We start from the raw sequence: 17,244 nt of genomic DNA, 5'->3' as shown, positions 1-17,244 counted from the left end.
GTGTACCATAATCTGAGACCTCTTGAATTATGGTGATTTTCCAGCACATAAAGCTATCCTTGAAGTAAGTACCTCATATGCTCTGTGTCCCAGTCTAGCTTATGTATGACTCTGACTTCAGAATCCACCAAAGTCATAAACAAGCAGCTTTTTGCATGGGTAGTTAGCTCACGCAGTTCTTGGGCTGCCCCGGCCCCCTGCACCCACTCCCCAGAGCCTGCTGCAACAATTGCATTCAGGTCTGTTGCTGAAGTCCCCAAAGCCCAAATGGGCTCCACCAGCAATAAGCACAGAGTTTAGAAGTGCGCTATCATAGTTCTAATGGTAAAAAGAGGGGGAAGATAAAGATAATTGGTAGGGTGGTAGGATTAGGTAGCCCTTTGTGCATATATGACCCCCTGTTAGATCCCAGTCCTCGTGGGAAGGGCTGGGAGGGAGTATGCCACAGGCAATTACAATCCCCAGCATCCCTTCTTGTCTCAGAGCCCTCCTGCACTCTCAAACCAGTGATTCAATCCATCAGTACTTCTGTTCTGGTACACCTAACAGCTCCTGTCACACTGAGGTCTGTCCTTCTAGCCCTCCTCCTCTACCACTGCAGAGCCCTTCAGTCCTGGTTCCTGGTTCCCCATCCTTCCTGCCAGAATCCTCCTTCCTCCAAAGCCCTTGTCCCAGCAGCACGCTCCACTCCTTCCAAAGGCCAAACCCCTTCCTCAGAATTCACCCCAGAAGCCCCCACCTCTCCCTGCTAATGCACTGCTGCTATGCACTTGGCTCCTCCAGCTCTGCCTGCTGAAGCGCTGCTGCCTCCCATACTGGCTTTCGTTGCCTGCTACCTGCTGCTGTTATCCTGCTGCCTGCCAGGCTCAGCCCTAAATGCCAAAACCATAGTCCTGCCCATGTGGGAATTTCAGAAAACCTGGCTCAGCCTGCACTTTCTATAGGTCTGCCCAGATGGGGCTCTGAGAGAAAAAAAGGACACCTCAGAGAAAAACTAGGTCTGTGGTAGCGCTCTTCAAGAGCCTTGTTTGTTCGTTGGGAGCAGCTTTTTGGAGCTGTGAAAGCTGTAAGTATTTGTCAGATTTTTTCCATCACAATGGCTGCAGCTTAAAACTGTTTGTATTTTAAGTATTTCCATAGCAACATCTTGTCAGCATTATTTTTTGCTAAAAAGTTCTATTTTATCTGTGGTATTACAGTAAAGCCTATAAAATATCACTCATGGAAGGCATTTCAAAATGCTTATGAAAAAATAGGGAAATCAGGGAAGACTGCATTTTATACAGCTGGATAAAATTGCTGGCAGTTGGTAGCACAGAAGAGATAAGAGACAAGATAGATTTTTAATGTAAAACTGCTCAAGAATTAAGTAAGCAATTCAAGAGTGTAATTAGGGTGGGAAGAACTCTCTCCACAAAGGAGATAGCGTGGATAGCTATTCCAAACTCTTTTTCTATGTAGATATGTCCATGTGGCTTTAGCATAGGCTACTTTGGAAATGGATCAACTTAAACCACAAAAAGGCACTTTTAGTACAGAATAAGAGTGTCCACTTGGGCAATTAAACCACAATAACTAAATTCACGCCCTGGCCTGTGTCACAATAGCTTCCTCAAAAAGCAATGCCTAATTTTTGCAAGCTAACTGCAGTTGAGGACAGAGACCGGAAGGACTCCCAGGATGGAGAGGTGGTTAGTGTCAGTTGCAGGCTAAAAGAGCTTGAAGTGACGGAAGAGGAAATGACTCAGGCTAAGAGAGGAAAATCATCTGATGGCACTGTTTATTAAAGGAGGTGGAGGAAAAAAAACTCCTATCATCAGGTCAGTGCAAAATATTTTCAAGGTATCAACTTGCTGGTATGAATTACATGTCAGTAGATTGGAAGTTCCTGTATTTAGCGCATAGATAGACAACAGCTGCAATCTTTTTTTCCCCAGCCTTCCCTCCCTTTTCCTTCTCTCCCACCCACTCTTTCCCTTGTCTGCAAACTTTGGAGGTTCAGATAAGCTGAAACATGGATCTTGCCTCCTCCCCCACTGGAGTCTGCAGAAGGAAATATCTGCAAACGAGATGTTATAAAACCCATACCTAGCCATGCGCATCCTTCCTGTATAGTGATTCTTCAGCTGTGGAGTCAACCTTCAAGTTATGCATTCTCTGTGCAAGTAGAATATAACATTTGGAAATAAAAGTATAAACAATATATTTGTTATTACTCATACCAATTTGTAAATGTACAGCAGTGGCATAACCGTTTACATTAGCCTGAGACAATAAACTGAAAGAAGCAATGCCTTTAAATGGGCAAAGCCAGTTTTATGTGTCATTTGTAGAATCCCTTCACACTAAGAGATTTCAAAGCCATTGATGTACACTATGCACTGAGCAATTTTTCACTCACTTCTGATGAATGTAGTTGTGTCTGTAGTAGAGCACGTTGGACAAAGACTGTATACATTTATGTTGTACAAACTCTGTAAAACACAGCAATTCAGAACCTGCAACAAAGTTGTTTGTTTGTTTCCTAATTGAAACTAAGGGGGCAGAGTGAATTTATTAGTTGAAGTTTGGGGAGGATTTGAGATTACCATTGCACCTTTTAAGCTAAGTAAAGACTAGGAATAGGCTAGGAAGGAGGATTTAGGTAAAAGGAACAGTGATTTTATGTAGGAGCCAGCTTCCTGCATAAAGGGGTGGAGGACAAATAAGGAGTTATTTATCATTTTTTATGGGGTGGGGCACCCAACTTTGTTGAACGTGAGTTTGAAAATTATCCTACATGCATTAGATGTTGTAACACTGGCTTCTTTCCTCAAGTTTCTGAGCTACTTGTTTGCCATAAATATGGAATGTTTAATTTAGCCAAAGTTTTCTCTGCCTTTCATGCTCGTTTTCATCACAAGTTTACCAATGAAGGAGTATGCTTTGTAAAAGCATATTTGAAAAAGACAATAGCATCTCTTAAGGGGTGAGGAGGAGCCTGATGTGACTTCATTAAATGCCACACAAAATATTTCAAAATTTTGTGAGAACTAGTTCTTGAAATGCTGCTAAAGAAAAGATATGTTCCTACCCTGCCCCCACATTGCTAAAACTCTGCTTTGCCAAGTTTAACCTTTGTAGCTTACACATTCAATGTAGGATTTGAGTACCTCAGCTTATACTAAAAGATTGAAAATTCAAATAATAAAATTCCTTCTCTCTTTTATAGGACGGCTTGCTTGAATGAAAATACATGCCTATTGTTCTCTATTGAAAATATCTCATTTCCACAATCTAATCCTCTACTTTCGTTATAGCCAGATCTTCCCTCAAGACCTGCTTCTGCCATAGCACAAGTTAGACACGTGTTTCAGAAGAGCAGCAATTAAACAAAGTCGTTATTCATTTCCTTACCAAGTAAAGCCTTGATTCTTGTTTCACTATGACCATGTACACTGCTGTGCACATATACTATCAACTGCAAGACTTGCATCTAAATAAAACGTGTGTATCTATTAATATAGGTGGAACACATCTATACGTATGTGTGCACATGTGGCTGTATATAGACACATCTGATCTGACATCAAGGGAAGTCAATGGGAAAAACAGCACTGACTTTGCTAGGCTTTATATTAAGATCTGCCTCTGCAATAATTGATTCTTTCTCCCTTCTGCCTTTAATGTGTTGCTGGGCAGGAACTACGTTTGTCCTTGTTTGAACAGTGTCTTGCACAATTGGGCTTTGGAATAAGATTTTACTCTCTGATTACTGCAGGTTAATGTATGTGACTGATATATATTTATTACTCACCTAGCCAGTCTTTATCTTGTTTTGCTTTAAAAAAAAGAAACTGTGGAACAGAATAGGCTCAAAGTCAGCTGAACTGTATTTCTGTAATAACTACAAAGATGTACAAAGCTACAAAGTTCAGATGCTAATATGGATTTATATTTTCCAAAAGTAAAGTTAATTTTAACACAGTCAGGTTTTCTTCCAAATTAAAAAAAACAAACTAACTAAAAAAACCCAGAAAATCATTGGCTTGAGCATCATAGAAAAATGAAATTCCAGCTGATTTCTCTCCCAAAGCTCAGGGAAACTTAGATTTGTACTTCTTCTAAGGACTTCTCTCTGTCAAAATGAAAGCCTTGATAAGACTCTAAGTGATATAAGACGATACCAGTTCCATAAAAGCAGGAGCTGGAGAAGTATCAGGGAGACATGCAGACTAAAGAAGAAAAAAAAATCAAAAGATTTGTGAAAGCAAGTCAGAAATTACTCTCTCATTTAGGACTCTATATGGCAAGGGGGAATTTTCATCTCAAAGAGCGCTATTGAAAAAAATAGCAAGCTAAGCTCATTCCCTGCTGCCTTCTGTCAGTCAGACTATAGGCTCTCAAAAACTGTTTGAAATCATAAGATCTTCTAGCTTTAAGATGATACAGCAAGAATGAAATGGAAGAGTAAAAGGCAAAAAAAGGATGTAAGAAAGTAACTTTGCATAGCATGTTTTAGCTGTCAAGGAAGCATGAGTTAAGTGACCTAAATGAATAGGGGTGTTTTTCGGTTTGTTTTTATAATAGCAAATATGAGAGAAAAAGCAAGAGAGAGGAGGGGAAATTTCACTGCCTTGATTATTGCCCATCCCCCAGAAATCTCTTTATTCTGTTTTTCACAACCACAAGCCCTAAATAAACATCAGCATCCTCACTAATGATGTATGTCAAGGTGCTCTGAGAACTGCCTGGAGGCCAAATATATTCCATGGTGTCCTGAACCCTCTGTTCCACAGTCCCTCCCTCCCTGTAATTGTAGGGTGAAGGCAGGGGCAACGATCTTCAGGGGCTTATTTTCAGCCAATTACACCATTTGTACAATGACACGTTGCAGTCCTCTATCATCTTCCATCCATGGATCTCAAGCAGATTTGTAAGTTTTACCAGCAGTGATGCTCTATAGGGATTTCAGAGGAATTCGTCAAAATCTGTCAGCTCATATGCTTCCACCGATTTATTGCTATCCTTGCCTTTCATATCAACAGGCTTTCACTCTTCCCCCTGCCCCATCCATACTCCCTGATGAAGTAGGTTGTTCTCCTCTTTAAGAGTTGTTGCTTGCATTGGTAGTAGTGGTGGCAGGTGAACCTCCGTGGCAAAGGCTGGGAAAAGAACAGAAGAAATATGTCTCCTACAGAGATGTATCAGCCTCAGCAGCTTTATCCCTTTATACCACACAGCTTAAATCAGTACGCAGCATGAAGACAGATTTAGTAGCCCTAGCAGGTGACTCTTTTATAGGAGTGTAAAAGCTCAAAGCTAGGCTATGGGCTCGCTGCAGAAAGGACTGGGTGAGCTTTGTTCTGTGCTGTGCCAGGGGTCAGGCTGGCTTCCATCTGCAAATGCAGAGTTCAAGCCACAGCAGTCGTATTGCTCATGCCTATCACCAATTTATGGGATTACTGATTACAGAGGGCTGCTAACCCCCACAGAAGACCTACTGAGACCAGATAGCATAAACGAATCATGATTGTCCCTTTCAAGCTGGCCAGGGAATGTGAGTAACTGCTCCCTGTCCACTAAGGCTCACATGTATATAGTCCCCCAGAAATGTCTTGCCCTTTTAAACAGATGTGGAAACTTCAGATGTGGAATGCTGCATAGATCCTGAGACACCTGTACTGCCAGCGTGCTTAGGAGCATTTGTCCTATGTGCCTTCCCAGCTGTTAGGAACAGGGCTTTCAAACCCACAGTACCTGCAATACAGCTGTAAAAGCTCATCCAAATAGAGTGGGGTGGTTCCAACAAGAAAAAGAAAACATTTGAGGACTTCATTAACTCTTTGACCATGTCCTCTGTAAAACTGAACAATCTCTGCTCCCTAAACACCAGTTAAGTAACCAGAGACTATGTCTTCCAATTAGGCCAAGCAAAGCATAAGCTCACACAGTGAAGTCCATGTCAGAAATACATATGCTATGTCTACACAGACAGTTTAGCCTGGCCCTCAGCTCTCGAGATTGTTTTAACACTACTTTCATCCAAAAGGAAAAAAGCTCCAAACTGCACATTAAGTGGTATTCCTAAGTGTGCCTGTGAGGCTTGTCTAGCTCACCAAATATGAGACAGGGCAGGCCTGTGTCTTCCCTTCAGACACAGCAGGACTCAAATCTAGCATCAGCACTGACGGCGTGCTGAATCAGTTCCCACAGACCAGCAGGAACATGCTGCTGCCCATGGGAGCAAGGGCTCCCTGCTCCCAGCAAGGTCTCAGCCTTCCCACAGAAGCAAGGTGCAGACTTGAAGTACCTTACTTGTGTCAGATACTGTCTCCTGGACCTCACCGCACAGGGACTCACTCCTGTGCATACTCTCGTCTGCGCGGGTGGCAATACCTCCCAGATGCGGCTGTACTCACAATTCAGTGGGAACTGCGTGAGTCAGGAGCCCTGGCCTCTTACTGAAGTAAGAGCTTCTCTCTGTGAGTAGTAGAAACTGAGGAGCAGGAACGCCTGCCATCTGGACAGACTTAAGACACGGCCAGAAGTGCAGTTTGGCCACAGCTACGTCATGCTCAATCTCACGAATCACAGTGAGAACGCTGCAATTTAGGAACTGATGGTACATCAAGCCCAGAGTGACTCACACTGCTTCCTTAACTTTTCATCCTTCTACTTGTACAGAGAAGATCCACTCACAAGTAACTGTTCTGGCTATGTGCATTCCCTCTGATACAGGGCTACATGATTTAAGTGCTGTTCACAAGTAGTTACTTAGATGCCTTTGAAAAGTCAGAATGTGAATCAGCAATTCAAAGGGCAAATTTGGGATGGAGATGGGCCTTTTGGCAGGAGGACAATGGAAGGAACTGTTACATTAACATTTGACAGGCAAACTGTGTGTTTGTAAAGCTGATTCCCCCAACCTAAGTCTTATAAAAACTTTGAGGATGTTTGTGTCCCTCAGCACATCTCCTGGGAAACTAACTTGACCTATTTACTGCATTTCCTCCACAAAATGTATGTTTATAAATGGCAGATTTTTCAGGAAAGTCTGAACAAAATCTGGCAAGTAATAAAAGTAACTAATAAGGAAAATTTCATTTCCCCCACTCATTCTGGTGTTAACAAAATTCTGACATACAATGTATTATTTGGGTCTAGTTCTGATCTCACTTATGGTAGGGTCATTGCCAAGTAGCTTCTTTGACTTCAGTACCCTTAGTTTGGTTTATACAATCAGATTCTGATGTAAAATGTTGCATAAAAAATCTAGCATACTAATCCCTGTCTTCAATTTCTTGTTTATAACTGTGAAGTTCTTGACTGCAGTGAGATAGCAAAATGTAATTTAATGGATGTGTGTAGTGTTATGGATCACAATGCCTTTTCAGTGGCTTTTTTTTTTCTTCTTTGTTCTATATGTGTACTTATATAATATTTTGGAAGACATATTTCTCCAAATGTGGCCTGGCTGTGAAGACCTCTTTAGGGATAAGTATTTCAGTGATTATCTTTTAGAATTACTGTCTCAAGTACCATGTCAATTTAAAAAACTATAGTACAAAACTTCCATAGGCATTGAGAAAGGGGGAAGACTATCTTGTCTGTTCTCCTGACCAACCAAACCTCTATCTTCATGGCAGGATTTTGCTCTGGAGATTTGTCTCATCTAGTTTTAAATGATTTGTACTATAACACTTCAGTATCAGATAAAAAAGCAGTAATTTCCAGGGATAAATATTTGGAAATGTATTTTCCATTTTTAACAGCAATTAGTGAGAAAAAGGAGCATTTTATAAACTAATCAATTACTTGATCATATCCTTCTTGCTTTACTCAGGAAGCAGTTCCTTGAGGCTTAATTCCTCTCTCCTAACCACTTGTGTAACTATGGGACAACGCCTCTGAAGTAACTGGCAGCATCTCAGAATAAAACCAGTGTACATAAATGCTGAACCAAGCGCGATGGAGCTACCTTTCCAAGAAAAGCCAGCAGCCATCCTCAGCTAAAATATTTCTGCCCCTCCACCAAGCAGCAGCAGACTGTGATGCCTTTTAGGTCAGGTTTCCTCTCTAAGAGCAGGATACAGAGGTGCTGACTTGGGTATTTCCTTAGGGTGATGCGTCTATTTAAAGAGCGTACAGACACTTGCTGATTACCACAAGGGTGGTTATAAACAGCACACAGTCAATTCTCCTTTGCAGAAACACCACGGCCTTGTCCCAAGAAACAGATGCTTTGGTATCCTTTTTTCTCAGGGCTTGCACAAAACCCAGAGGCAGCTGCCTAGGCACATCCAACACCCCTTTCCCTCCTCAGCCCCTGCCTTTGAGTGGGGGGAACCCTTTGCCCAAGGCTCTGACCCTGTGGTGTGGAAAAGCAGCTGGATCATTTAGCCCCGCTTTTATGTCTGTGCTCCCTTACACAAAGGAAGCTCAGAAAGGTCTAAATGCCCAGACAAAGAAGAGAGCTTCAGCCCACAGAGTACCCTTAACAATTTTGTGTGCGTGGTTACTGCTTAGGATTTTTTACTTTTCTGTGAAGAATTTTATCATGGGTGTGATACATCATGTGCAAGCCATTAACTGCTTTCACCAGAGCAATATATTTTCTAAAAACAATAGCGCTCTTTATAAAAGCACTTAAAAATAGCATTTTAGTGCAAAAGGTTATCCAACGCCTTTCTACTGCAGAGTATGCCAGCGACTCTTTGACAATCTGCAGTGCATGTCAGTGATTTATTTGCGAAATTCCTAGAGAGTAGGGGCAAGCCGCATAAAAGTCTTGATGCTTCAAATTCAGTGATGTGTAATAAAAAATTTAACAGCTGGTAATACAAACATATTGAAGAGGTTGAGAAGAATACACTTTCTGTCTGCAAAGCTGGTGACTGTTGGGAAATAAGGACAAGCAAACTTGAATCATTGTTGCAAAGCTCAAATTTTATTTTTGTGCAGTCAGGAATGGATTTACCAGGGTGGTGGGAAAGGAGGAAGAGGACCATGCACATTGACACCTCACTGGGGATGGGGGCTGCTACGTGGCTATACAAACCCCTACAGAGCAGAGCTGGATCTGATCCCAGGACAAGTCCCTGGTTTTACCCTCATGCAGGACACCGGCATATAACAGGAGTTTGGTAATGCGGACTCTCCCCAGGGGCTCCAGTCACCAGCTAATGTGAATCAGCATTGCTGTATCACCTGCTATTGATTCAGGACATGAACTGGTTCCAATGAGTTTACCTTAGCCGGCAGATTTACACCAGCCGAAAATCTGGCTCCAAGTAGACTGTGAGGGAATTTCCTTGACTTTTCTCCCCCTTCCCTTTAGAAATAAATTACTGCTGCGTGTTTTCCATTTTCCTATAAGCTTTCTATCCAATGACCCAAACACTCCAAAATAAACACATACATTTCCTTCCTTGGTACTCTGTGTCAGGATCTATTTAACTGCCTCTGCAACAGAAAGTGAGCCTAAAAATCCCACAGTTGTGATTAAACAGAAGTTTCTTTTATTTTTAGAACCATCTCTGAGTACACGTTACAACTAAGCAATACTTCCAGTGCTATTCACGGTCTTGCAAAGATTTCGGGGTGCATTTCCTAGGGCTATATAGTGCTATTGGACTCTGCTAACTGCCATTAGACAAATTCTGCTATAGCTTATTCTAATTCAAGTCTGGATTAAAAGCAGCCGTTTCTGACCAATTCTGAATGTGTAAGTTGATAAATGTACAGGGGAACCTTCTAAAATGAAATGGAAAGAAAACTGAATTACACTGCAGCAAAATAGGAACTGTGATATTGACTATGGTAACCTTTTCTAAAAGTGAAATTCTAGCATTGGAGTGTGTGTGTATGAGTGTGGGTGAAACAGGTAACCAAGTTGGTGTAGATATATACAACTTCTTTCCATATTTATTTATTTATTATCATTTCTATGGTAGTGGTAATATCCAAAGGCCTAAACTGAGATCAAAGAAATATTCTGCAGGTTGCTGTAAAAGGCATATATTAACATATGTAAGGTATTAGGGCTGGCTCTAGACACAGACATGGGGCAGCAGACTAGGATGGTGAGGGAAGAGGCAGGAACAGTGTTGCCCCACTGTCTCTTTTGCCTGTGCCCATGACAACTCTTGGAAAGGCAGGCTGGATGCTGCTGGGCTGAGGCTGAGTTTGGGTTATATGGGGCAACGGTGACTAACACAGCTGGGGCTGGCCATACCCGGGAGTAGCAACCACTGGCTCTAACTGGGTGTATCAATATCACTCCACTCGAGCCATATTCCCTTATGCTACCTGAGGGTCTGGCCACAGGGTTCATCCTGGAGAGTTTACAGTCTGACTTAAGGTATCATGAGGTGTGAGCACAACACTCTGTATTCAAGCTTGCTTTTCAGGTGACAGAATAATCTGTTCAGGGTAGAGATGAGCTCTGTTTTAAGCGCTGCAGGACTGGGGACTTGGATGCATGCATGCGTCTCTCCTTGGGTAAAATCCCACCGCTCTGATTTAGCAGCCTTGTAATGCACCCTGACTGCACAGACTTCGGCACTGGTGTATATGAATGCAAAAGTTACAGGGTACAGGGAGTCCAGACCCGCATCATTTGGGCAGGCCAACCATACAGATCAATGGGCCGTATTTTAGCCTATTTGACAACAGTGAATGAAAATCACTGGCATGTCATGAACATACCGTAGCAAAACAGGGAGGCTTCTTCACTGAACAGCCAGCCCCACTATCCTGCCCAGAAGAGGCTACATAAGATGGGGCCAGTGCACTCCTTGCCGTTTGGTCTTGGGGCATTCCAGCAGGAGTTAATGCAGCCTGGTGCTGACCAAGCTTCAGGTGGCAAACAGCTGCCTCCAGACAGTGGCCCTGATCTTGAAACAGGGATTTGCCACACCAGAACTTTCTGTGTGAAAATGGTGATTTCAAGTTACACTTCCTCCCTGCCTTTCCTTTGCTTCCCCCAGCAGCTTGGGCTCCAAAACTGCCAGGCAATTTCTGCAAGCTGAGTGTTAGCCTGGATGCCCCAACTTTTTGGGCAACTGCCTGGGAGGTCTGTGGACCACCTGGCTCATGGACTTCCAGCCTTCAATGAAGCTGTCTGCATGGGCTGTCATGCCCCCCAGGACCTCCTGCTATCTGCCTTTTCGGATTGCCCAGCTTCCTGAGTGACTAGGTCTCCCAGACTGGTTTGTATCCCCAAAATAGTTGACTCCAAAGGCAGAGCAGTTTGTGATAAGGGCTGCCCTCAGACTCTGCTTCCAGATCCCCAGGGGAGTTGGGAGCTGTGGCAATGTATCCTGTCCAAGAAAAATCTGAAATGTTACTGCTGCTGGAATGCTTTTCATTTCTTTAAAAAATCTAAGGTCTTCATGTGTTGTCCTGAGTTCTAGCAACACAGTTTACAGGTCTAGGGAAAATAGGCAAAAGACTGTTGGGGTGGAAAAAGGGACATAGTTTCCAAAGTGCTGACAACATTTTGATTTTTTTTTCCTAAAGTAAAAAGTCTGCAGCAAAAGAGTAGCTGTCTTGGAAAGAAAAAGTTTCATTCTTTTTCTCTTTATGCAACATTTTAATATTTTTCCATGTGTTTCTGATTATCTGAGGGTGATGTATAGTTTTACCAAACTCCAGAGAAATAAAACTCTTGGTTAACTGGAGATCAGTTGTATCTCAAAGGTTTTAATAATACCAAGGGAGATGAGTGGAGGCCCGTGATGCTGAGTGTAGGCAATGCTAACATGAAAACCCAGCCATAAGCAAGTGACAGAGCTCCCAGTGACTGAGAGCAGTATTGAACTCCAGGGCATGTCAAAAGGCAAAGTTAATCCAGTCTTTTACTTAGGTATTGCTTCCAGCTGGGCTCAGCCACACACACAGAGCTGTCTCACCCACTGATGTGGTGCTTCTAAGCAGGACTGACTCAGATGAAACCAAAGGTTTTGCTCAAGGTGAAGGCCTCTTGGCTGCCATGAGACCACAGGATCTGCTCAGGCACTAATTATTCTCCACAGTTCTCCCCATTCGAACAAAAAGAGATGTAACATTACCGGGAGAGCATCACTGAGCCACTGACCCCAGCACAATGCAAAGAGCATGAGAGGTAGCAATACAGAAGCACTAGCAGTACACATAGATGTCATCTGCCATACAGAGGATTTGGGAACTCAGCTATGGCTTTCGTGTGGCAACTCACTCCACTATGCCACCCACCTGAATTAACACTGCTATTTTAACTCTAATGTGCCTCCACTGTTGGGTCTCCAGCAATGTGACATCTGTGCAGCTCGCCAGCAGGCTGATGAGCACAACAGGCTCTAGCACGATTCCCTACCACCACACACACACCCCTGCAATGCAGCATTACCATTTTTCCTCAACTACCTGATTTCTCCTAGCAGATATAGCTGAGGGGCAATTCACAGATTAGCTCAATGTGCTGTGCCTGGCACATGGAGTCACAAAAGTAAAGGGAAGAAAATGCACAGGAGAGAGAGGTAGGAGCTATCTGTGAGAAGCATTGGATGCAAGAGGTTGGTACTTTGTGGCTGAGCTCTGCTGGGCCGTATTAACCTCTTGCAATTTTCCTTGATGTTTGCTTGAGGGATTGATGTCTGGCACATCTCAGAATTACATTTTGTGGCAATGGACCCAGCTGCACAGTGAGTGGGTGGCAGGGAGCCCCCAGGCTGCTCTTCCATGCTGCCTGGGGTAGGAGACATCTACTTCCTTGAGTCATTCTTCCTAGGGTTTCTTTTTGGTACCCTAAAGGCATGGGTGCAATGGGATGGTGAACCTCCACTGCATTTAAAGCTTGCCTTTTCTCCCTGAAAGATATTCCTCAGTCCCTTGAGAGAATCTGCAGTATTGAATAACAGAATTAAAGTACCTAACTGCTTGATTTAGAGAGGCAATTTGGACACCCCACTGATTTTCCAAGCATTTCTGGGCCTAATCTGAAAGAATCCCATTAACTTCAATGGGCTTTGGCTGATTTCCTATATACACAAAACTTTAAAAATTATGCTTTAAAAGAAATACCAGAGTTAAACTGGGAACTCTTAACAATTCTTTTTGTATTTTAATTTAGTGATTGTATGATGACAATATAATTAGAGAAATGCTATGTTAATTAATGCCAGATTACATTGGTGGGATGGCAAAAGCATCTAGCTTTCTAAAGAATACTTCAGAGCTGAATTGTTCCTCCACCCCATTTTTTAGCAGAGAAACATATTCAAAATTATAAAGTCAGAGCCAGCTGAATTAAACCAAACATCAAACCATTTACAAATACCAGTAACATGCTGTATCTTAGCATGGTACTTTCAAGCCAAATCTACTGTTATTGCAGAAAAATATATTAAGCATGTTTCCTTAGTGCCTACATACAAAAACAAAGGAAAAAAAAAAGAAAAAAGATTTGAAGGGCCTTATGCTAGTCTTCTGCAACCTAGCTGCCATTCAAGCCAAAGAAGCAGAACCTTGCTTTGTACTTCATATGGCTGAGCATTTGAAAGGTAATTTTCAGTTTAAGGCCTGTGGATATCTTGGGGTCCATCACCTAATTTTACAAGAATTTGCAAACAGTGACGAGGAAAAGAATGTTCACATAAGGTGTGAGTCTATATATGCTATGTTCATATGCCATGTGAGTCCATATATGCTAGACTTCAATCTGTACATGTAAAATTACTAAAGAGATCCATAACACCAAAGGAAATTTGATGGGAGACAAAAACACATAAAAAGTATTGCCTTGATTTTAACATAAAATAACATTTAAAATTACATCTATCAATCTACCCTATCTATGGATACGAATGTTCTTGCGTTTAAGTTCACTGCATTCTGCCCAACGTGAAGTTCATTACCATCTCTCTCTTGTAGATCCTGCCTTGACTAGAGTGAATTAAAAGTCTGGGGAATAAGGCTGTGTTCTGCCTTCGTAAGGGCATTTACACTGCTCTAGGAAAGACTTTTATTTATTTATTTTTTTTAAAGAAGTTCTTCTGTGGGTGGCTTTGCCAATGATAGGGCAGCATAGCTAAGTCTGTAGGACTTTCTTAAAAGTCTTAAAAATTTTCTTGGGAGGAGATAAGGAAAAGATAGCAACTGAAGGCTGATATATCCCAAATGCCATGGATATCTCACACTGCTCACAGGTGACACGTGGGACCTTATACTAGAGCAAAATATACACTCAATATTAACTCACACAGCCAGGTCAAACGTGTTCAAAAAACTTTGTCATGTAAACACTTTAGATTTGCAGGCTTTATGCTGCATCTGGCACAAAATGTCATAATGCTAGCCTAAAAGCATGAAACCACCATTAACTCCAGTATTCTGGCCTCTGACTAAATGAACCGAAACATAATCACGTGCTCATGCCTGGCCAGGATGAAATGTATAAACAGTGGTTATCTGACAAAGCACACCTCACAACAGGTAGTAATGGCTGTGGACCCTTGGCCCATCTGTGTGTGACAGAAAAATTCTCTTCGCTAATGTTTTAAATTAATGGTATGCAATCTTTAAACTGTACAAACCCACTTCTCCCTCTGTAGTAATTCTCTTTTGGCTTTGCATCTGCTTTGCATGGAGTTAAATGCCAGGAAAAGCACCAGAAAAATTAAGTCAACTCCTGTTTCAGCCTGTTAACAGAGATAGTCAGACAGGAAAATCTTATTGTTCATCTTGAGGCTGGAGCTGTGTATTGCATTTCCACCACCACCACTCCAGATTCCTGACAGTCAGGTGGTGAAAGCTCATATATTCTGAAATTTAAAATGTCTTTGACTTTATTGTATAAAGTTTAGGACTAGATAAGTCTGAGTAGGGTAAATATGGCTGATGGGATTATACCTACATTTGGGTGTAGTACTTGATATCATAAAGGAAGCATCTTGTCAGAATAAGGAGCTTTGACTGGCGATTTGTCCTGAGAGCCTTCAAAGGTCAGTATCCATGAAGGATCCAGATAACCCAGCCTGGAATATTTTAATGCAAATGTGAAGAGGCCTTTGAACTGATGAACATGCTTTAACTTAATAAAAGTATTTAGCTCTAGTACACTGAAGTGTTTTGGGATTTGAGTAAATGAGTCTCTTTTGCCTGTGTTCAGATTTCTCTGTGCAAATTGACACTGAAGAAACAATCACTAAAATGAAGTGGGTAACACATAGGAAACACCAGCAAAATCTAGGTGATTTTGCGTCACTTCTGCTAACTTTTCAACAGCTTTCATATCGATGCAGTGTATAGGTTGGTACTTAATATATTTTGATCAGCTCTTTTATTTCTGCTTCTTTTCAAACCACTTTATCCAGAAGGTATTTATTCTAAGAGCAGTTTTGTTAAACAGCAAGTTCATAATAACAGACATTTAGAAACAAATCTGCGGTCAACAAAAAATCAAGATGCTTTGCATTCCACTTTTTCCAGAATCCCAACAATTCATTTTCCCCTCCAACTCTTTGCAAAATTACAGTTTTTATATTTCATTGAGATAGTACAAAATATAGAGATTGAAGTTGTAATCAAGACCTAAAGTTTTCACAGAGAAGGATCTACCCAAGTGTGTCTCTGGATACTCTTCTGATTCCAACTGTGACCGTGTGGGTTTAAAGATGAACAGCTTCTACCCATACAAAGCTCTGTAGATTAGAGCAAGTGATCGAAGTTGTTTGTGGAACACCAGTACTATGTGCAGAACTGCACAAGCTTTCCTGTTACATAGGCATTTTCCCACTGCGTTATGATGAACCACAACACTTCAAATAGTTTTCCTAGGGGGGGCATAACACGAAAGTGAGATCCTGCTATCCTAAAATAGCTGATCAAGGCCTTTACCTCGGTTACTGAACATCCACATTCAAATCCTTTCTTTGCCTGTTTCACACCACAGATTGGAATGTGGGTTTCCCACATCCCAAGCTTGTGGTTTTACCACCAGGCTACTTGTTCTTTGAAAGCGGGGCTTTCTTCTGGTTTTGGCATCTGCTCATGTGAGATAGCCCATTTCATAAGCAATCTGCATTATTCAGTTTTAACTTGTGACATGATTTCACATGTTACAGTTACATGCATTTTTGTGACTATTTCTTATTAAGGCTGATGAGAAACAATCTAGTAAGAGCTTTTAACACAAAAATGACCAGGTCACTAATACTCAAATCACTGGGAGATGAGAAAAAAGGATCATGAAGAGCTTCCCAACTTTCTTTTCTTTTTTTTTTTCTTTGCAGTTCATGACGATATATAGCCTCCCGCTGTATATGAGAATCCTCACACAAGCTCCCATAGGAGTCCATAGTACTTCTGTCACTGATTTCAATAACAGAAAAGACTGGCTTCAAGAATACAAGTAAAACAGCTCATCTGATCTTTCCTAGGCTCTGTTTGAAGAGACAACATTTCCACACAGCTGCTCAAAAACATGTCTGTTTTCCACCCGAGTCTTAATACCTGAGCTTCAGGGAGTAGCACTGAACAGCAGCACAGGGTCTTTGGCTTATTTGCATGAATTAATCACAGGAACACAGCTTCCAGATTAGATGGCATTGTCCCAAAGGGTTAATGCCTTACATGCTCAGATGGATGCTGCCCAAAAGCGCAGTGCCTTGGATGTGCACTGAGAATGAAAGAAACTGGAAGTTCCGTCGCACACAATTATGGAGAACAAAGCTCCAGCCTTTTAAATTAAAATTCTTGAACACCAGATGTGTAGACACGATGTATTTATTTTTGACCTTCCAATTTAAGAGGGAAAAGAGAACTGGCTAAATTAATCCCTGGTGTAACCTAGTTGACATCACTGGAGTTACCCTAGGAATAAGCTTGAATTTGCTACATCTTAGACACAATGACATAAATGACTTCAAAAAATTCATACCACTTTGGATCTAACACAAGCTTAGGAATGACCTATGCAGTAGATCTAATTAGACGGATTTGAGGTTTTGGCCTTTTAATGAGAAAGTAGGCTTCACCGTGCAATTGTTAACTTGCCTCTATAAACATGTTTATTAACAGTTGTACAGAGCACCCTGCTAATTAATGAAAGCCTTGCGCTTGATTTTGAAAATTATTAAAGTTAATACTGAAATTATTAAAACTTCAATTGGTATTTAAGTTTCACAGTAATTCTGCTTTTGTGACCTTTTCTTGACCTGATAAGGATAAAAACGCTTTCTTCTTGTTTACACAGCGAGCTTCTCAGGCTCACACTCCACCTTG

The 17,244-nt window shown here is 41.7% G+C and overlaps 1 long non-coding RNA gene across 1 annotated transcript in view; it reads left to right on the top strand.

Annotated features, from left to right (window-relative positions):
- The window catches only part of LOC135329058 (uncharacterized), a 37,605-nt gene extending 20,497 nt beyond the window's left edge, over positions 1-17,108 (top strand). The window contains exon 3 of the long non-coding RNA XR_010390259.1: positions 16,254-17,108. This is a non-coding gene — a long non-coding RNA (uncharacterized LOC135329058). The remainder of the gene's footprint in view (positions 1-16,253) is intronic.
- The last annotated feature ends 136 nt before the right edge of the window (positions 17,109-17,244 follow it).

Source organism: Dromaius novaehollandiae, chromosome 1, assembly GCF_036370855.1.
Source record: "Dromaius novaehollandiae isolate bDroNov1 chromosome 1, bDroNov1.hap1, whole genome shotgun sequence".
Lineage (NCBI taxonomy): Eukaryota > Metazoa > Chordata > Aves > Casuariiformes > Dromaiidae > Dromaius > Dromaius novaehollandiae.
The sequence above is the reverse complement of the archived record's forward strand: the minus strand, read 5'-3'. Positions and strand labels throughout refer to the sequence as shown.